Source organism: Dendrobates tinctorius, unplaced genomic scaffold (assembly GCF_039654945.1).
Source record: "Dendrobates tinctorius isolate UK_male_01 unplaced genomic scaffold, ASM3965494v1 ptg000108l, whole genome shotgun sequence".
Taxonomy (NCBI): domain Eukaryota; kingdom Metazoa; phylum Chordata; class Amphibia; order Anura; family Dendrobatidae; genus Dendrobates; species Dendrobates tinctorius.
The window spans coordinates 640188-662977 of record NW_027361776.1 but is presented as its reverse complement, the minus strand read 5'-3'; positions in this window follow the sequence as shown (position 1 = coordinate 662977).

Below are 22790 nucleotides of genomic sequence, written 5' to 3'. Positions count from 1 at the left end.
GGTTTCAATGAACACACATTTCTTGGTAGAATCATGCAAGACTGAAATTTTTGATGTTTTTCTACTCCTCTCATGAGCCCAAACAAGTCTCTAAAAGCATGAGTTTGCAACTACTTTACTTTTGGAGAAAATTCAAAACATTCATTATTCAATAGAGCCCAATAGCAAAAATCAGGTTTTGAATGAAGAATCACATTTCTTGGTAGAATCATGCAGGATTGAAATTTTTGATGGTTTTTTACGCCTCTCAACAGCCCAAACAAGTTTCTAAAAGGATGAGTTTGCAACTACTTTACTTTTGGAGAAAATTCAAAACATTCATTATTCAATAGGGCCCAAAATATCAAAAACCAGCGATTTGAATGAACACACATTTCTTGGTAGAATCGTGCAGGACTGAAATTTTTGATGTTTTTCTACTCCTCTCATGAGCCCAAACAAGTCTCTAAAAGGATGAGTTTGCAACTACTTTACTTTTGGAGAAAATTCAAAACATTCATTATTCAATAGAGCCCAATAGCAAAAACCAACGTTTTGAATGAAGAATCACATTTCTTGGTAGAATCATGCAGGATTGAAATTTTTGATGGTTTTTTACTCCTCTCAACAGCCCAAACAAGTTTCTAAAAGGATGAGTTTGCAACTACTTTACTTTTGGAGAAAATTCAAAACATTCATTATTCAATAGGGCCCAAACTATCAAAAACCAGCGGTTTGAATGAACACACATTTCTTGGTAGAATCATGCAGGACTGAAATATTTGATGTTTTTCTACTCCTCTCATGAGCCCAAACAAGTCACTAAAAGCATGAGTTTGCAACTACTTTACTTTTGGAGAAAATTCAAAACATTCATTATTCAATAGAGCCCAATAGCAAAAATCAGGTTTTGAATGAAGAATCACATTTCTTGGTAGAATCATGCAGGATTGAAATTTTTGATGGTTTTTTACTCCTCTCAACAGCCCAAACAAGTTTCTAAAAGGATGAGTTTGCAACTACTTTACTTTTGGAGAAAATTCAAAACATTCATTATTCAATAGGGCCCAAAATATCAAAAACCAGCGATTTGAATAAACACACATTTCTTGGTAGAATCGTGCAGGACTGAAATTTTTGATATTTTTCTACTCCTCTCATGAGCCCAAACAAGTCTCTACAAGGATGAGTTTTCAACTACTTTACTTTTGGAGAAAATTCAAAACATTCATTATTCAATAGAGCCCAATAGCAAAAATCAGGTTTTGAATGAAGAATCACATTTCTTGGTAGAATCATGCAGGATTGAAATTTTTGATGGTTTTTTACTCCTCTCAACAGCCCAAACAAGTTTCTAAAAGGATGAGTTTGCAACTACTTTACTTTTGGAGAAAATTTAAAACATTCATTATTCAATACGGCCCAAACTATCAAAAACTAGCGGTTTGAATGAACACACATTTCTTGGTAGAGTCGTGCAGGACTGAAATTTTTGATGTTTTTCTACTCCTCTCATGAGCCCAAACAAGACTCTAAAAGGATGAGTTTGCAACTACTTTACTTTTGGAGAAAATTCAAAACATTCATTATTCAATAGAGCCGAATAGCAAAAATCAGGTTTTGAATGAAGAATCACATTTCTTGGTAGAATCATGCAGGATTGAAATTTTTGATGGTTTTTTACTCCTCTCAAAAGCCCAAACAAGTTTCTAAAAGGATGAGTTTGCAACTACTTTACTTTTGGAGAAAATTCAAAACAGTCATTATTCAATAGGGCCCAAAATATCAAAAACCAGCGATTTGAATAAACACACATTTCTTGGTAGAATCGTGCAGGACTGAAATTTTTGATATTTTTCTACTCCTCTCATGAGCCCAAACAAGTCTCTACAAGGATGAGTTTTCAACTACTTTACTTTTGGAGAAAATTCAAAACATTCATTATTCAATAGAGCCCAATAGCAAAAATCAGGTTTTGAATGAAGAATCACATTTCTTGGTAGAATCATGCAGGATTGAAATTTTTGATGGTTTTTTACTCCTCTCAACAGCCCAAACAAGTTTCTAAAAGGATGAGTTTGCAACTACTTTACTTTTGGAGAAAATTCAAAACATTCATTATTCAATAGGGCCCAAACTATCAAAAACTAGCGGTTTGAATGAACACACATTTCTTGGTAGAGTCGTGCAGGACTGAAATTTTTGATGTTTTTCTACTCCTCTCATGAGCCCAAACAAGACTCTAAAAGGATGAGTTTGCAACTACTTTACTTTTGGAGAAAATTCAAAACATTCATTATTCAATAGAGCCCATTAGCAAAAACCAGCGTTTTGAATGAAGAATCACATTTCTTGGTAGAATCATGCAGGATTGAAATTTTTGATGGTTTTTTACTCCTCTCAACAGCCCAAACAATTTTCTAAAAGGATGAGTTTGCAACTACTTTACTTTTGGAGAAAATTCAAAACATTCATTATTCAATAGGGCCCAAAATATCAAAAACCAGCGGTTTGAATGAACACACATTTCTTGGTAGAATCGTGCAGGACTGAAATTTTTGATGTTTTTCTACTCCTCTCATGAGCCCAAACAAGTCTCTAAAAGGATGAGTCTGCAACTACTTTACTTTTGGAGAAAATTCAAAACATTCATTATTCAATAGAGCCCAATAGCAAAAACCAGCGTTTTGAATGAAGAATCACATTTCTTGGTAGAATCATGCAGGATTGAAATTTTTGATGGGTTTTTACTTCTCTCAACAGCCCAAACAAGTTTCTAAAAGGATGAGTTTGCAACTACTTTACTTTTGGAGAAAATTCAAAACATTCATTATTCAATAGAGCCCAATAGCAAAAATCAGGTTTTGAATGAAGAATCACATTTCTTGGTAGAATCATGCAGGATTGAAATTTTTGATGGTTTTTTACTCCTCTCAACAGCCCAAACAAGTTTCTAAAAGGATGAGTTTGCAACTACTTTACTTTTGGAGAAAATTCAAAACATTCATTATTCAATAGGGCCCAAAATATCAAAAACCAGCGATTTGAATAAACACACATTTCTTGGTAGAATCGTGCAGGACTGAAATTTTTGATATTTTTCTACTCCTCTCATGAGCCCAAACAAGTCTCTACAAGGATGAGTTTTCAACTACTTTACTTTTGGAGAAAATTCAAAACATTCATTATTCAATAGAGCCCAATAGCAAAAATCAGGTTTTGAATGAAGAATCACATTTCTTGGTAGAATCATGCAGGATTGAAATTTTTGATGGTTTTTTACTCCTCTCATGAGCCCAAACAAGACTCTAAAAGGATGAGTTTGCAACTACTTTACTTTTGGAGAAAATTCAAAACATTCATTATTCAATAGAGCCGAATAGCAAAAATCAGGTTTTGAATGAAGAATCACATTTCTTGGTAGAATCATGCAGGATTGAAATTTTTGATGGTTTTTTACTCCTCTCAAAAGCCCAAACAAGTTTCTAAAAGGATGAGTTTGCAACTACTTTACTTTTGGAGAAAATACAAAACATTCATTATTCAATAGGGCCCAAAATATCAAAAACCAGCGATTTGAATAAACACACATTTCTTGGTAGAATCGTGCAGGACTGAAATTTTTGATATTTTTCTACTCCTCTCATGAGCCCAAACAAGTCTCAACAAGGATGAGTTTTCAACTACTTTACTTTTGGAGAAAATTCAAAACATTCATTATTCAATAGAGCCCAATAGCAAAAATCAGGTTTTGAATGAAGAATCACATTTCTTGGTAGAATCATGCAGGATTGAAATTTTTGATGGTTTTTTACTCCTCTCAACAGCCCAAACAAGTTTCTAAAAGGATGAGTTTGCAACTACTTTACTTTTGGAGAAAATTCAAAACATTCATTATTCAATAGGGCCCAAAATATCAAAAACCAGCGGTTTGAATGAACACATATTTCTTGATAGAATCATGCAGGACTGAAATTTTTGATGTTTTTCTACTCCTCTCATGAGCTCAAACAAGTCTCTAAAAGCATGAGTTTGCAACTACTTTACTTTTGGAGAAAATTCAAAACATTCATTATTCAATAGAGCCCAATAGCAAAAATCAGGTTTTGAATGAAGAATCACATTTCTTGGTAGAATCATGCTGGATTGAAATTTTTGATGGTTTTTTACTCCTCTCAACAGCCCAAACAAGTTTCTAAAAGGATGAGTTTGCAACTACTTTACTTTTGGAGAAAATTCAAAACATTCATTATTCAATAGGGCCCAAAATATCAAAAATCAGCGGTTTGAGTGAACACACATTTCTTGGTAGAATCATGCAGGACTGAAATTTTTGATGTTTTTCTACTTCTCTCATGAGCCCAAACAAGTCTCTAAAAGGATGAGTTTGCAACTACTTTACTTTTGGAGAAAATTCAAAACATTCATTATTCAATAGTGCTCAATAGCAAAAACCAGCGTTTTGAATGAAGAATCACATTTCTTGGTAGAATCATGCAGGATTGAAATTTTTGATGGGTTTTTACTCCTCTCAACAGCCCAAACAAGTTTCTAAAAGGATGAGTTTGCAACTACTTTACTTTTGGAGAAAATTCAAAACATTCATTATTCAATAGGGCCCAAACTATCAAAAACCAGCGGTTTCAATGAACACACATTTCTTGGTAGAATCATGCAAGACTGAAATTTTTGATGTTTTTCTACTCCTCTCATGAGCCCAAACAAGTCTCTAAAAGCATGAGTTTGCAACTACTTTACTTTTGGAGAAAATTCAAAACATTCAATATTCAATAGAGCCCAATAGAAAAAATGAGGTTTTGAATGAAGAATCACATTTCTTGGTAGAATCATGCAAGATTGAAATTTTTGATTGTTTTTTACTCCTCTCAACAGCCCAAACAAGTTTCTAAAAGGATGAGTTTGCAACTACTTTACTTTTGGAGAAAATTCAAAACATTCATTATTCAATAGGGCCCAAACTGTCAAAAACCAGCGGTTTGAATGAACACACATTTCTTGGTAGAATCATGCAGGACTGAAATTTTTGATGTTTTTCTACTCCTCTCATGAGCCCAAACAAGTCTCTAAAAGCATGAGTTTGCAACTACTTTACTTTTGGAGAAAATTCAAAACATTCATTATTCAATAGAGCCCAATAGCAAAAATCAGGTTTTGAATGAAGAATCATATTTCTTGGTAGAATCATGCAGGATTGAAATTTTTGATGGTTTTTTACTCCTCTCAACAGCCCAAACAAGTTTCTAAAAGGATGAGTTTGCAAATACTTTACTTTTGGAGAAAATTCAAAACATTCATTATTCAATAGGGCCCAAAATATCAAAAACCAGCGGTTTGAATGAACACACATTTCTTGGTAGAATCATGCAGGACTGAAATTTTTGATGTTTTTCTACTCCGCTCATGAGCTCAAACAAGTCTCTAAAAGCATGAGTTTGCAACTACTTTACTTTTGGAGAAAATTCAAAACATTCATTATTCAATAGAGCGCAATAGCAAAAACCAGCGTTTTGAATGAAGAATCACATTTCTTGGTAGAATCATGCAGGATTGAAATTTTTGATGGGTTTTTACTCCTCTCAACAGCCCAAACAAGTTTCTAAAAGGATGAGTTTGCAACTACTTTACTTTTGGAGAAAATTCAAAACATTCATTATTCAATAGGGCCCAAACTATCAAAAACCAGCGGTTTTAATGAACACACATTTCTTGGTAGAATCATGCAAGACTGAAATTTTTGATGTTTTTCTACTCCTCTCATGAGCCCAAACAAGTCTCAACAAGGATGAGTTTTCAACTACTTTACTTTTGGAGAAAATTCAAAACATTCATTATTCAATAGAGCCCAATAGCAAAAATCAGGTTTTGAATGAAGAATCACATTTCTTGGTAGAATCATGCAGGATTGAAATTTTTGATGGTTTTTTACTCCTCTCAACAGCCCAAACAAGTTTCTAAAAGGATGAGTTTGCAACTACTTTACTTTTGGAGAAAATTCAAAACATTCATTATTCAATAGAGCCGAATAGCAAAAATCAGGTTTTGAATGAAGAATCACATTTCTTGGTAGAATCATGCAGGATTGAAATTTTTGATGGTTTTTTACTCCTCTCAACAGCCCAAACAAGTTTCTAAAAGGATGAGTTTGCAACTACTTTACTTTTGGAGAAAATTCAAAACATTCATTATTCAATAGGGCCCAAAATATCAAAAACCAGCGATTTGAATAAACACACATTTCTTGGTAGAATCGTGCAGGACTGAAATTTTTGATATTTTTCTACTCCTCTCATGAGCCCAAACAAGTCTCTACAAGGATGAGTTTTCAACTACTTTACTTTTGGAGAAAATTCAAAACATTCATTATTCAATAGAGCCCAATAGCAAAAATCAGGTTTTGAATGAAGAATCACATTTCTTGGTAGTATCATGCAGGATTGAAATTTTTGATGGTTTTTTACTCCTCTCAACAGCCCAAACAAGTTTCTAAAAGGATGAGTTTGCAACTACTTTACTTTTGGAGAAAATTTAAAACATTCATTATTCAATAGGGCCCAAACTATCAAAAACTAGCGGTTTGAATGAACACACATTTCTTGGTAGAGTCGTGCAGGACTGAAATTTTTGATGTTTTTCTACTCCTCTCATGAGCCCAAACAAGACTCTAAAAGGATGAGTTTGCAACTACTTTACTTTTGGAGAAAATTCAAAACATTCATTATTCAATAGAGCCGAATAGCAAAAATCAGGTTTTGAATGAAGAATCACATTTCTTGGTAGAATCATGCAGGATTGAAATTTTTGATGGTTTTTTACTCCTCTCAAAAGCCCAAACAAGTTTCTAAAAGGATGAGTTTGCAACTACTTTACTTTTGGAGAAAATACAAAACATTCATTATTCAATAGGGCCCAAAATATCAAAAACCAGCGATTTGAATAAACACACATTTCTTGGTAGAATCGTGCAGGACTGAAATTTTTGATATTTTTCTACTCCTCTCATGAGCCCAAACAAGTCTCAACAAGGATGAGTTTTCAACTACTTTACCTTTGGAGAAAATTCAAAACATTCATTATTCAATAGAGCCCAATAGCAAAAATCAGGTTTTGAATGAAGAATCACATTTCTTGGTAGAATCATGCAGGATTGAAATTTTTGATGGTTTTTTACTCCTCTCAACAGCCCAAACAAGTTTCTAAAAGGATGAGTTTGCAACTACTTTACTTTTGGAGAAAATTCAAAACATTCATTATTCAATAGGGCCCAAAATATCAAAAACCAGCGGTTTGAATGAACACATATTTCTTGATAGAATCATGCAGGACTGAAATTTTTGATGTTTTTCTACTCCTCTCATGAGCTCAAACAAGTCTCTAAAAGCATGAGTTTGCAACTACTTTACTTTTGGAGAAAATTCAAAACATTCATTATTCAATAGAGCCCAATAGCAAAAATCAGGTTTTGAATGAAGAATCACATTTCTTGGTAGAATCATGCTGGATTGAAATTTTTGATGGTTTTTTACTCCTCTCAACAGCCCAAACAAGTTTCTAAAAGGATGAGTTTGCAACTACTTTACTTTTGGAGAAAATTCAAAACATTCATTATTCAATAGGGCCCAAAATATCAAAAATCAGCGGTTTGAGTGAACACACATTTCTTGGTAGAATCATGCAGGACTGAAATTTTTGATGTTTTTCTACTTCTCTCATGAGCCCAAACAAGTCTCTAAAAGGATGAGTTTGCAACTACTTTACTTTTGGAGAAAATTCAAAACATTCATTATTCAATAGTGCTCAATAGCAAAAACCAGCGTTTTGAATGAAGAATCACATTTCTTGGTAGAATCATGCAGGATTGAAATTTTTGATGGGTTTTTACTCCTCTCAACAGCCCAAACAAGTTTCTAAAAGGATGAGTTTGCAACTACTTTACTTTTGGAGAAAATTCAAAACATTCATTATTCAATAGGGCCCAAACTATCAAAAACCAGCGGTTTCAATGAACACACATTTCTTGGTAGAATCATGCAAGACTGAAATTTTTGATGTTTTTCTACTCCTCTCATGAGCCCAAACAAGTCTCTAAAAGCATGAGTTTGCAACTACTTTACTTTTGGAGAAAATTCAAAACATTCAATATTCAATAGAGCCCAATAGAAAAAATGAGGTTTTGAATGAAGAATCACATTTCTTGGTAGAATCATGCAAGATTGAAATTTTTGATGGTTTTTTACTCCTCTCAACAGCCCAAACAAGTTTCTAAAAGGATGAGTTTGCAACTACTTTACTTTTGGAGAAAATTCAAAACATTCATTATTCAATAGAGCCCAATAGCAAAAATCAGGTTTTGAATGAAGAATCATATTTCTTGGTAGAATCATGCAGGATTGAAATTTTTGATGGTTTTTTACTCCTCTCAACAGCCCAAACAAGTTTCTAAAAGGATGAGTTTGCAAATACTTTACTTTTGGAGAAAATTCAAAACATTCATTATTCAATAGGGCCCAAAATATCAAAAACCAGCGGTTTGAATGAACACACATTTCTTGGTAGAATCATGCAGGACTGAAATTTTTGATGTTTTTCTACTCCGCTCATGAGCTCAAACAAGTCTCTAAAAGCATGAGTTTGCAACTACTTTACTTTTGGAGAAAATTCAAAACATTCATTATTCAATAGAGCGCAATAGCAAAAACCAGCGTTTTGAATGAAGAATCACATTTCTTGGTAGAATCATGCAGGATTGAAATTTTTGATGGGTTTTTACTCCTCTCAACAGCCCAAACAAGTTTCTAAAAGGATGAGTTTGCAACTACTTTACTTTTGGAGAAAATTCAAAACATTCATTATTCAATAGGGCCCAAACTATCAAAAACCAGCGGTTTTAATGAACACACATTTCTTGGTAGAATCATGCAAGACTGAAATTTTTGATGTTTTTCTACTCCTCTCATGAGCCCAAACAAGTCTCAACAAGGATGAGTTTTCAACTACTTTACTTTTGGAGAAAATTCAAAACATTCATTATTCAATAGAGCCCAATAGCAAAAATCAGGTTTTGAATGAAGAATCACATTTCTTGGTAGAATCATGCAGGATTGAAATTTTTGATGGTTTTTTACTCCTCTCAACAGCCCAAACAAGTTTCTAAAAGGATGAGTTTGCAACTACTTTACTTTTGGAGAAAATTCAAAACATTCATTATTCAATAGGGCCCAAAATATCAAAAACCAGCGGTTTGAATGAACACATATTTCTTGATAGAATCATGCAGGACTGAAATTTTTGATGTTTTTCTACTCCTCTCATGAGCTCAAACAAGTCTCTAAAAGCATGAGTTTGCAACTACTTTACTTTTGGAGAAAATTCAAAACATTCATTATTCAATAGAGCCCAATAGCAAAAATCAGGTTTTGAATGAAGAATCACATTTCTTGGTAGAATCATGCTGGATTGAAATTTTTGATGGTTTTTTACTCCTCTCAACAGCCCAAACAAGTTTCTAAAAGGATGAGTTTGCAACTACTTTACTTTTGGAGAAAATTCAAAACATTCATTATTCAATAGGGCCCAAAATATCAAAAATCAGCGGTTTGAGTGAACACACATTTCTTGGTAGAATCATGCAGGACTGAAATTTTTGATGTTTTTCTACTTCTCTCATGAGCCCAAACAAGTCTCTAAAAGGATGAGTTTGCAACTACTTTACTTTTGGAGAAAATTCAAAACATTCATTATTCAATAGTGCTCAATAGCAAAAACCAGCGTTTTGAATGAAGAATCACATTTCTTGGTAGAATCATGCAGGATTGAAATTTTTGATGGTTTTTTACTCCTCTCAACAGCCCAAACAAGTTTCTAAAAGGATGAGTTTGCAACTACTTTACTTTTGGAGAAAATTCAAAACATTCATTATTCAATAGGGCCCAAAATATCAAAAACCAGCGGTTTGAATGAACACATATTTCTTGATAGAATCATGCAGGACTGATATTTTTGATGTTTTTCTACTCCTCTCATGAGCTCAAACAAGTCTCTAAAAGCATGAGTTTGCAACTACTTTACTTTTGGAGAAAATTCAAAACATTCATTATTCAATAGAGCCCAATAGCAAAAATCAGGTTTTGAATGAAGAATCACATTTCTTGGTAGAATCATGCTGGATTGAAATTTTTGATGGTTTTTTACTCCTCTCAACAGCCCAAACAAGTTTCTAAAAGGATGAGTTTGCAACTACTTTACTTTTGGAGAAAATTCAAAACATTCATTATTCAATAGGGCCCAAAATATCAAAAATCAGCGGTTTGAGTGAACACACATTTCTTGGTAGAATCATGCAGGACTGAAATTTTTGATGTTTTTCTACTTCTCTCATGAGCCCAAACAAGTCTCTAAAAGGATGAGTTTGCAACTACTTTACTTTTGGAGAAAATTCAAAACATTCATTATTCAATAGTGCTCAATAGCAAAAACCAGCGTTTTGAATGAAGAATCACATTTCTTGGTAGAATCATGCAGGATTGAAATTTTTGATGGGTTTTTACTCCTCTCAACAGCCCAAACAAGTTTCTAAAAGGATGAGTTTGCAACTACTTTACTTTTGGAGAAAATTCAAAACATTCATTATTCAATAGGGCCCAAACTATCAAAAACCAGCGGTTTCAATGAACACACATTTCTTGGTAGAATCATGCAAGACTGAAATTTTTGATGTTTTTCTACTCCTCTCATGAGCCCAAACAAGTCTCTAAAAGCATGAGTTTGCAACTACTTTACTTTTGGAGAAAATTCAAAACATTCAATATTCAATAGAGCCCAATAGAAAAAATGAGGTTTTGAATGAAGAATCACATTTCTTGGTAGAATCATGCAAGATTGAAATTTTTGATGGTTTTTTACTCCTCTCAACAGCCCAAACAAGTTTCTAAAAGGATGAGTTTGCAACTACTTTACTTTTGGAGAAAATTCAAAACATTCATTATTCAATAGAGCCCAATAGCAAAAATCAGGTTTTGAATGAAGAATCATATTTCTTGGTAGAATCATGCAGGATTGAAATTTTTGATGGTTTTTTACTCCTCTCAACAGCCCAAACAAGTTTCTAAAAGGATGAGTTTGCAAATACTTTACTTTTGGAGAAAATTCAAAACATTCATTATTCAATAGGGCCCAAAATATCAAAAACCAGCGGTTTGAATGAACACACATTTCTTGGTAGAATCATGCAGGACTGAAATTTTTGATGTTTTTCTACTCCGCTCATGAGCTCAAACAAGTCTCTAAAAGCATGAGTTTGCAACTACTTTACTTTTGGAGAAAATTCAAAACATTCATTATTCAATAGAGCGCAATAGCAAAAACCAGCGTTTTGAATGAAGAATCACATTTCTTGGTAGAATCATGCAGGATTGAAATTTTTGATGGGTTTTTACTCCTCTCAACAGCCCAAACAAGTTTCTAAAAGGATGAGTTTGCAACTACTTTACTTTTGGAGAAAATTCAAAACATTCATTATTCAATAGGGCCCAAACTATCAAAAACCAGCGGTTTTAATGAACACACATTTCTTGGTAGAATCATGCAAGACTGAAATTTTTGATGTTTTTCTACTCCTCTCATGAGCCCAAACAAGTCTCAACAAGGATGAGTTTTCAACTACTTTACTTTTGGAGAAAATTCAAAACATTCATTATTCAATAGAGCCCAATAGCAAAAATCAGGTTTTGAATGAAGAATCACATTTCTTGGTAGAATCATGCAGGATTGAAATTTTTGATGGTTTTTTACTCCTCTCAACAGCCCAAACAAGTTTCTAAAAGGATGAGTTTGCAACTACTTTACTTTTGGAGAAAATTCAAAACATTCATTATTCAATAGGGCCCAAAATATCAAAAACCAGCGGTTTGAATGAACACATATTTCTTGATAGAATCATGCAGGACTGAAATTTTTGATGTTTTTCTACTCCTCTCATGAGCTCAAACAAGTCTCTAAAAGCATGAGTTTGCAACTACTTTACTTTTGGAGAAAATTCAAAACATTCATTATTCAATAGAGCCCAATAGCAAAAATCAGGTTTTGAATGAAGAATCACATTTCTTGGTAGAATCATGCTGGATTGAAATTTTTGATGGTTTTTTACTCCTCTCAACAGCCCAAACAAGTTTCTAAAAGGATGAGTTTGCAACTACTTTACTTTTGGAGAAAATTCAAAACATTCATTATTCAATAGGGCCCAAAATATCAAAAATCAGCGGTTTGAGTGAACACACATTTCTTGGTAGAATCATGCAGGACTGAAATTTTTGATGTTTTTCTACTTCTCTCATGAGCCCAAACAAGTCTCTAAAAGGATGAGTTTGCAACTACTTTACTTTTGGAGAAAATTCAAAACATTCATTATTCAATAGTGCTCAATAGCAAAAACCAGCGTTTTGAATGAAGAATCACATTTCTTGGTAGAATCATGCAGGATTGAAATTTTTGATGGGTTTTTACTCCTCTCAACAGCCCAAACAAGTTTCTAAAAGGATGAGTTTGCAACTACTTTACTTTTGGAGAAAATTCAAAACATTCATTATTCAATAGGGCCCAAACTATCAAAAACCAGCGGTTTCAATGAACACACATTTCTTGGTAGAATCATGCAAGACTGAAATTTTTGATGTTTTTCTACTCCTCTCATGAGCCCAAACAAGTCTCTAAAAGCATGAGTTTGCAACTACTTTACTTTTGGAGAAAATTCAAAACATTCAATATTCAATAGAGCCCAATAGAAAAAATGAGGTTTTGAATGAAGAATCACATTTCTTGGTAGAATCATGCAAGATTGAAATTTTTGATGGTTTTTTACTCCTCTCAACAGCCCAAACAAGTTTCTAAAAGGATGAGTTTGCAACTACTTTACTTTTGGAGAAAATTCAAAACATTCATTATTCAATAGGGCCCAAACTGTCAAAAACCAGCGGTTTGAATGAACACACATTTCTTGGTAGAATCATGCAGGACTGAAATTTTTGATGTTTTTCTACTCCTCTCATGAGCCCAAACAAGTCTCTAAAAGCATGAGTTTGCAACTACTTTACTTTTGGAGAAAATTCAAAACATTCATTATTCAATAGAGCCCAATAGCAAAAATCAGGTTTTGAATGAAGAATCATATTTCTTGGTAGAATCATGCAGGATTGAAATTTTTGATGGTTTTTTACTCCTCTCAACAGCCCAAACAAGTTTCTAAAAGGATGAGTTTGCAAATACTTTACTTTTGGAGAAAATTCAAAACATTCATTATTCAATAGGGCCCAAAATATCAAAAACCAGCGGTTTGAATGAACACACATTTCTTGGTAGAATCATGCAGGACTGAAATTTTTGATGTTTTTCTACTCCGCTCATGAGCTCAAACAAGTCTCTAAAAGCATGAGTTTGCAACTACTTTACTTTTGGAGAAAATTCAAAACATTCATTATTCAATAGAGCGCAATAGCAAAAACCAGCGTTTTGAATGAAGAATCACATTTCTTGGTAGAATCATGCAGGATTGAAATTTTTGATGGGTTTTTACTCCTCTCAACAGCCCAAACAAGTTTCTAAAAGGATGAGTTTGCAACTACTTTACTTTTGGAGAAAATTCAAAACATTCATTATTCAATAGGGCCCAAACTATCAAAAACCAGCGGTTTTAATGAACACACATTTCTTGGTAGAATCATGCAAGACTGAAATTTTTGATGTTTTTCTACTCCTCTCATGAGCCCAAACAAGTCTCTAAAAGCATGAGTTTGCAACTACTTTACTTTTGGAGAAAATTCAAAACATTCATTATTCAATAGGGCCCAAAATATCAAAAACCAGCGATTTGAATGAACACACATTTCTTGGTAGAATCGTGCAGGACTGAAATTTTTGATGTTTTTCTACTCCTCTCATGAGCCCAAACAAGTCTCTAAAAGGATGAGTTTGCAACTACTTTACTTTTGGAGAAAATTCAAGACATTCATTATTCAATAGAGCCCAATAGCAAAAACCAACGTTTTGAATGAAGAATCACATTTCTTGGTAGAATCATGCAGGATTGAAATTTTTGATGGTTTTTTACTCCTCTCAACAGCCCAAACAAGTTTCTAAAAGGATGAGTTTGCAACTACTTTACTTTTGGAGAAAATTTAAAACATTCATTATTCAATAGGGCCCAAACTATCAAAAACTAGCGGTTTGAATGAACACACATTTCTTGGTAGAGTCGTGCAGGACTGAAATTTTTGATGTTTTTCTACTCCTCTCATGAGCCCAAACAAGACTCTAAAAGGATGAGTTTGCAACTACTTTACTTTTGGAGAAAATTCAAAACATTCATTATTCAATAGAGCCGAGTAGCAAAAATCAGGTTTTGAATGAAGAATCACATTTCTTGGTAGAATCATGCAGGATTGAAATTTTTGATGGTTTTTTACTCCTCTCAAAAGCCCAAACAAGTTTCTAAAAGGATGAGTTTGCAACTACTTTACTTTTGGAGAAAATTCAAAACATTCATTATTCAATAGGGCCCAAAATATCAAAAACCAGCGATTTGAATAAACACACATTTCTTGGTAGAATCGTGCAGGACTGAAATTTTTGATATTTTTCTACTCCTCTCATGAGCCCAAACAAGTCTCTACAAGGATGAGTTTTCAACTACTTTACTTTTGGAGAAAATTCAAAACATTCATTATTCAATAGAGCCCAATAGCAAAAATCAGGTTTTGAATGAAGAATCACATTTCTTGGTAGAATCATGCAGGATTGAAATTTTTGATGGTTTTTTACTCCTCTCAACAGCCCAAACAAGTTTCTAAAAGGATGAGTTTGCAACTACTTTACTTTTGGAGAAAATTCAAAACATTCATTATTCAATAGGGCCCAAACTATCAAAAACTAGCGGTTTGAATGAACACACATTTCTTGGTAGAGTCGTGCAGGACTGAAATTTTTGATGTTTTTCTACTCCTCTCATGAGCCCAAACAAGACTCTAAAAGGATGAGTTTGCAACTACTTTACTTTTGGAGAAAATTCAAAACATTCATTATTCAATAGAGCCCATTAGCAAAAACCAGCGTTTTGAATGAAGAATCACATTTCTTGGTAGAATCATGCAGGATTGAAATTTTTGATGGTTTTTTACTCCTCTCAACAGCCCAAACAATTTTCTAAAAGGATGAGTTTGCAACTACTTTACTTTTGGAGAAAATTCAAAACATTCATTATTCAATAGGGCCCAAAATATCAAAAACCAGCGGTTTGAATGAACACACATTTCTTGGTAGAATCGTGCAGGACTGAAATTTTTGATGTTTTTCTACTCCTCTCATGAGCCCAAACAAGTCTCTAAAAGGATGAGTTTGCAACTACTTTACTTTTGGAGAAAATTCAAAACATTCATTATTCAATAGAACCCAATAGCAAAAATCAGGTTTTGAATGAAGAATCACATTTCTTGGTAGAATCATATCATGCAGGATTGAAATTTTTGATGGCTTTTTACTCCTCTCAACAGCCCAAACAAGTTTCTAAAAGGATGAGTTTGCAACTACTTTACTTTTGGAGAAAATTCAAAACATTCATTATTCAATAGGGCCTAAAATATCAAAAACCAGCGGTTTGAATGAACACACATTTCTTGGTAGAATCATGCAGGACTGAAATTTTTGATGTTTTTCTACTCCTCTCATGAGCCCAAACAAGTCTCTAAAAGGATGAGTTTGCAACTACTTTACTTTTGGAGAAAATTCAAAACATTCATTATTCAATAGAGCCCAATAGCAAAAACCAGCGTTTTGAATGAAGAATCACATTTCTTGGTAGAATCATGCAGGATTGAAATTTTTGATGGGTTTTTACTCCTCTCAACAGCCCAAACAAGTTTCTAAAAGGATGAGTTTGCAACTACTTTACTTTTGGAGAAAATTCAAAACATTCATTATTCAATAGAGCCCAATAGCAAAAATCAGGTTTTGAATGAAGAATCACATTTCTTGGTAGAATCATGCAGGATTGAAATTTTTGATGGTTTTTTACTCCTCTCAACAGCCCAAACAAGTTTCTAAAAGGATGAGTTTGCAACTACTTTACTTTTGGAGAAAATTCAAAACATTCATTATTCAATAGGGCCCAAAATATCAAAAACCAGCGATTTGAATAAACACACATTTCTTGGTAGAATCGTGCAGGACTGAAATTTTTGATATTTTTCTACTCCTCTCATGAGCCCAAACAAGTCTCTACAAGGATGAGTTTTCAACTACTTTACTTTTGGAGAAAATTCAAAACATTCATTATTCAATAGAGCCCAATAGCAAAAATCAGGTTTTGAATGAAGAATCACATTTCTTGGTAGAATCATGCAGGATTGAAATTTTTGATGGTTTTTTACTCCTCTCAACAGCCCAAACAAGTTTCTAAAAGGATGAGTTTGCAACTACTTTACTTTTGGAGAAAATTTAAAACATTCATTATTCAATAGGGCCCAAACTATCAAAAACTAGCGGTTTGAATGAACACACATTTCTTGGTAGAGTCGTGCAGGACTGAAATTTTTGATGTTTTTCTACTCCTCTCATGAGCCCAAACAAGACTCTAAAAGGATGAGTTTGCAACTACTTTACTTTTGGAGAAAATTCAAAACATTCATTATTCAATAGAGCCGAATAGCAAAAATCAGGTTTTGAATGAAGAATCACATTTCTTGGTAGAATCATGCAGGATTGAAATTTTTGATGGTTTTTTACTCCTCTCAAAAGCCCAAACAAGTTTCTAAAAGGATGAGTTTGCAACTACTTTACTTTTGGAGAAAATTCAAAACATTCATTATTCAATAGGGCCCAAAATATCAAAAACCAGCGATTTGAATAAACACACATTTCTTGGTAGAATCGTGCAGGACTGAAATTTTTGATATTTTTCTACTCCTCTCATGAGCCCAAACAAGTCTCTACAAGGATGAGTTTTCAACTACTTTACTTTTGGAGAAAATTCAAAACATTCATTATTCAATAGAGCCCAATAGCAAAAATCAGGTTTTGAATGAAGAATCACATTTCTTGGTAGAATCATGCAGGATTGAAATTTTTGATGGTTTTTTACTCCTGTCAACAGCCCAAACAAGTTTCTAAAAGGATGAGTTTGCAACTACTTTACTTTTGGAGAAAATTCAAAACATTCATTATTCAATAGGGCCCAAACTATCAAAAACTAGCGGTTTGAATGAACACACATTTCTTGGTAGAGTCGTGCAGGACTGAAATTTTTGATGTTTTTCTACTCCTCTCATGAGCCCAAACAAGACTCTAAAAGGATGAGTTTGCAACTACTTTACTTTTGGAGAAAATTCAAAACATTCATTATTCAATAGAGCCCATTAGCAAAAACCAGCGTTTTGAATGAAGAATCACATTTCTTGGTAGAATCATGCAGGATTGAAATTTTTGATGGTTTTTTACTCCTCTCAACAGCCCAAACAATTTTCTAAAAGGATGAGTTTGCAACTACTTTACTTTTGGAGAAAATTCAAAACATTCATTATTCAATAGGGCCCAAAATATCAAAAACCAGCGGTTTGAATGAACACACATTTCTTGGTAGAATCGTGCAGGACTGAAATTTTTGATGTTTTTCTACTCCTCTCATGAGCCCAAACAAGTCTCTAAAAGGATGAGTTTGCAACTACTTTACTTTTGGAGAAAATTCAAAACATTCATTATTCAATAGAACCCAATAGCAAAAATCAGGTTTTGAATGAAGAATCACATTTCTTGGTAGAATCATATCATGCAGGATTGAAATTTTTGATGGTTTTTTACTCCTCTCAACAGCCCAAACAAGTTTCTAAAAGGATGAGTTTGCAACTACTTTACTTTTGGAGAAAATTCAAAACCTTCATTATTCAATAGGGCCCAAAATATCAAAAACCAGCGGTTTGAATGAACACACATTTCTTGGTAGAATCATGCAGGACTGAAATTTTTGATGTTTTTCTACTCCTCTCATGAGCCCAAACAAGTCTCTAAAAGGATGAGTTTGCAACTACTTTACTTTTGGAGAAAATTCAAAACATTCATTATTCAATAGAGCCCAATAGCAAAAACCAGCGTTTTGAATGAAGAATCACATTTCTTGGTAGAATCATGCAGGATTGAAATTTTTGATGGGTTTTTACTCCTCTCAACAGCCCAAACAAGTTTCTAAAAGGATGAGTTTGCAACTACTTTACTTTTGGAGAAAATTCAAAACATTCATTATTCAATAGGGCCCAAACTATCAAAAACCAGCGGTTTCAATGAACACACATTTCTTGGTAGAATCGTGCAGGACTGAAATTTTTGATGTTTTTCTACTCCTCTCATGAGCCCAAACAAGTCTCTAAAAGGATGAGTTTGCAACTACTTTACTTTTGGAGAAAATTCAAAACATTCATTATTCAATAGAGCCCAATAGCAAAAACCAGCGTTTTGAATGAAGAATCACATTTCTTGGTAGAATCATGCAGGATTGAAATTTTTGATGGTTTTTTACTCCTCTCAACAGCCCAAACAAGTTTCTAAAAGGATGAGTTTGCAACTACTTTACTTTTGGAGAAAATTCAAAACATTCATTATTCAATAGGGCCCAAACTATCAAAAACCATTGGTTTGAATGAACACACATTTCTTGGTAGAATCATGCAGGACTGAAATATTTGATGTTTTTCTACTCCTCTCATGAGCCCAAACAAGTCTCTAAAAGCATGAGTTTGCTTTTAGAGACTATACTTTTGGAGAAAATTCAAAACATTCATTATTCAATAGAGCCCAATAGCAAAAATCAGGTTTTGAATGAAGAATCACATTTCTTGGTAGAATCATGCAGGATTGAAATTTTTGATGGTTTTTTACTCCTCTCAACAGCCCAAACAAGTTTCTAAAAGGATGAGTTTGCAACTACTTTACTTTTGGAGAAATTTCAAAACATTCATTATTCAATAGGGCCCAAAATATCAAAAACCAGCGATTTGAATGAACACACATTTCTTGGTAGAATCGTGCAGGACTGAAATTTTTGATATTTTTCTACTCCTCTCATGAGCCCAAACAAGTCTCTAAAAGGATGAGTTTTCAACTACTTTACTTTTGGAGAAAATTCAAAACATTCATTATTCAATAGAGCCCAATAGCAAAAATCAGGTTTTGAATGAAGAATCACATTTCTTGGTAGAATCATGCAGGATTGAAATTTTTGATGGTTTTTTACTCCTCTCAAAAGCCCAAACAAGTTTCTAAAAGGATGAGTTTGCAACTACTTTACTTTTGGAGCAAATTCAAAACATTCATTATTCAATAGGGCCCAAACTATCAAAAACCAGCGGTTTGAATGAACACACACATTTCTTGGTAGAATCGTGCAGGACTGAAATTTTTGATGTTTTTCTACTCCTCTCATGAGCCCAAACAAGATTCTAAAAGGATGAGTTTGCAACTACTTTACTTTTGGAGAAAATTCAAAACATTCATTATTCAATAGAGCCCATTAGCAAAAACCAGCGTTTTGAAAGAAGAATCACATTTCTTGGTAGAATCATGCAGGATTGAAATTTTTGATGGTTTTTTACTCCTCTCAACAGCCCAAACAATTTTCTAAAAGGATGAGTTTGCAACTACTTTACTTTTGGAGAAAATTCAAAACATTCATTATTCAATAGGGCCCAAAATATCAAAAACCAGCGGTTTGAATGAACACACATTTCTTGGTAGAATCGTGCAGGACTGAAATTTTTGATGTTTTTCTACTCCTCTCATGAGCCCAAACAAGTCTCTAAAAGGATGAGTTTGGAACTACTTTACTTTTGGAGAAAATTCAAAACATTCATTATTCAATAGAGCCCAATAGCAAAAACCAGCGTTTTGAATGAAGAATCACATTTCTTGGTAGAATCATGCAGGATTGAAATTTTTGATGGGTTTTTACTCCTCTCAACAGCCCAAACAAGTTTCTAAAAGGATGAGTTTGCAACTACTTTACTTTTGGAGAAAATTCAAAACATTCATTATTCAATAGAGCCCAATAGCAAAAATCAGGTTTTGAATGAAGAATCACATTTCTTGGTAGAATCATGCAGGATTGAAATTTTTGATGGTTTTTTACTCCTCTCAACAGCCCAAACAAGTTTCTAAAAGGATGAGTTTGCAACTACTTTACTTTTGGAGAAAATTCAAAACATTCATTATTCAATAGGGCCCAAAATATCAAAAACCAGCGGTTTGAATGAACACACATTTCTTGGTAGAATCGTGCAGGACTGAAATTTTTGATGTTTTTCTACTCCTCTCATGAGCCCAAACAAGTCTCTAAAAGGATGAGTTTGGAACTACTTTACTTTTGGAGAAAATTCAAAACATTCATTATTCAATAGAGCCCAATAGCAAAAACCAGCGTTTTGAATGAAGAATCACATTTCTTGGTAGAATCATGCAGGATTGAAATTTTTGATGGGTTTTTACTCCTCTCAACAGCCCAAACAAGTTTCTAAAAGGATGAGTTTGCAACTACTTTACTTTTGGAGAAAATTCAAAACATTCATTATTCAATAGAGCCCAATAGCAAAAATCAGGTTTTGAATGAAGAATCACATTTCTTGGTAGAATCATGCAGGATTGAAATTTTTGATGGTTTTTTACTCCTCTCAACAGCCCAAACAAGTTTCTAAAAGGATGAGTTTGCAACTACTTTACTTTTGGAGAAATTTCAAAACATTCATTATTCAATAGGGCCCAAAATATCAAAAACCAGCGATTTGAATGAACACACATTTCTTGGTAGAATCGTGCAGGACTGAAATTTTTGATATTTTTCTACTCCTCTCATGAGCCCAAACAAGTCTCTAAAAGGATGAGTTTTCAACTACTTTACTTTTGGAGAAAATTCAAAACATTCATTATTCAATAGAGCCCAATAGCAAAAATCAGGTTTTGAATGAAGAATCACATTTCTTGGTAGAATCATGCAGGATTGAAATTTTTGATGGTTTTTTACTCCTCTCAAAAGCCCAAACAAGTTTCTAAAAGGATGAGTTTGCAACTACTTTACTTTTGGAGCAAATTCAAAACATTCATTATTCAATAGGGCCCAAACTATCAAAAACCAGCGGTTTGAATGAACACACACATTTCTTGGTAGAATCGTGCAGGACTGAAATTTTTGATGTTTTTCTACTCCTCTCATGAGCCCAAACAAGATTCTAAAAGGATGAGTTTGCAACTACTTTACTTTTGGAGAAAATTCAAAACATTCATTATTCAATAGAGCCCATTAGCAAAAACCAGCGTTTTGAAAGAAGAATCACATTTCTTGGTAGAATCATGCAGGATTGAAATTTTTGATGGTTTTTTACTCCTCTCAACAGCCCAAACAATTTTCTAAAAGGATGAGTTTGCAACTACTTTACTTTTGGAGAAAATTCAAAACATTCATTATTCAATAGGGCCCAAAATATCAAAAACCAGCGGTTTGAATGAACACACATTTCTTGGTAGAATCGTGCAGGACTGAAATTTTTGATGTTTTTCTACTCCTCTCATGAGCCCAAACAAGTCTCTAAAAGGATGAGTTTGGAACTACTTTACTTTTGGAGAAAATTCAAAACATTCATTATTCAATAGAGCCCAATAGCAAAAACCAGCGTTTTGAATGAAGAATCACATTTCTTGGTAGAATCATGCAGGATTGAAATTTTTGATGGGTTTTTACTCCTCTCAACAGCCCAAACAAGTTTCTAAAAGGATGAGTTTGCAACTACTTTACTTTTGGAGAAAATTCAAAACATTCATTATTCAATAGAGCCCAATAGCAAAAATCAGGTTTTGAATGAAGAATCACATTTCTTGGTAGAATCATGCAGGATTGAAATTTTTGATGGTTTTTTACTCCTCTCAACAGCCCAAACAAGTTTCTAAAAGGATGAGTTTGCAACTACTTTACTTTTGGAGAAAATTCAAAACATTCATTATTCAATAGGGCCCAAAATATCAAAAACCAGCGATTTGAATAAACACACATTTCTTGGTAGAATCGTGCAGGACTGAAATTTTTGATATTTTTCTACTCCTCTCATGAGCCCAAACAAGTCTCTACAAGGATGAGTTTTCAACTACTTTACTTTTGGAGAAAATTCAAAACATTCATTATTCAATAGAGCCCAATAGCAAAAATCAGGTTTTGAATGACGAATCACATTTCTTGGTAGAATCATGCAGGATTGAAATTTTTGATGGTTTTTTACTCCTCTCAACAGCCCAAACAAGTTTCTAAAAGGATGAGTTTGCAACTACTTTACTTTTGGAGAAAATTCAAAACATTCATTATTCAATAGGGCCCAAAATATCAAAAACCAGCGATTTGAATAAACACACATTTCTTGGTAGAATCGTGCAGGACTGAAATTTTTGATATTTTTCTACTCCTCTCATGAGCCCAAACAAGTCTCTACAAGGATGAGTTTTCAACTACTTTACTTTTGGAGAAAATTCAAAACATTCATTATTCAATAGAGCCCAATAGCAAAAATCAGGTTTTGAATGAAGAATCACATTTCTTGGTAGAATCATGCAGGATTGAAATTTTTGATGGTTTTTTACTCCTCTCAACAGCCCAAACAAGTTTCTAAAAGGATGAGTTTGCAACTACTTTACTTTTGGAGAAAATTTAAAACATTCATTATTCAATAGGGCCCAAACTATCAAAAACTAGCGGTTTGAATGAACACACATTTCTTGGTAGAGTC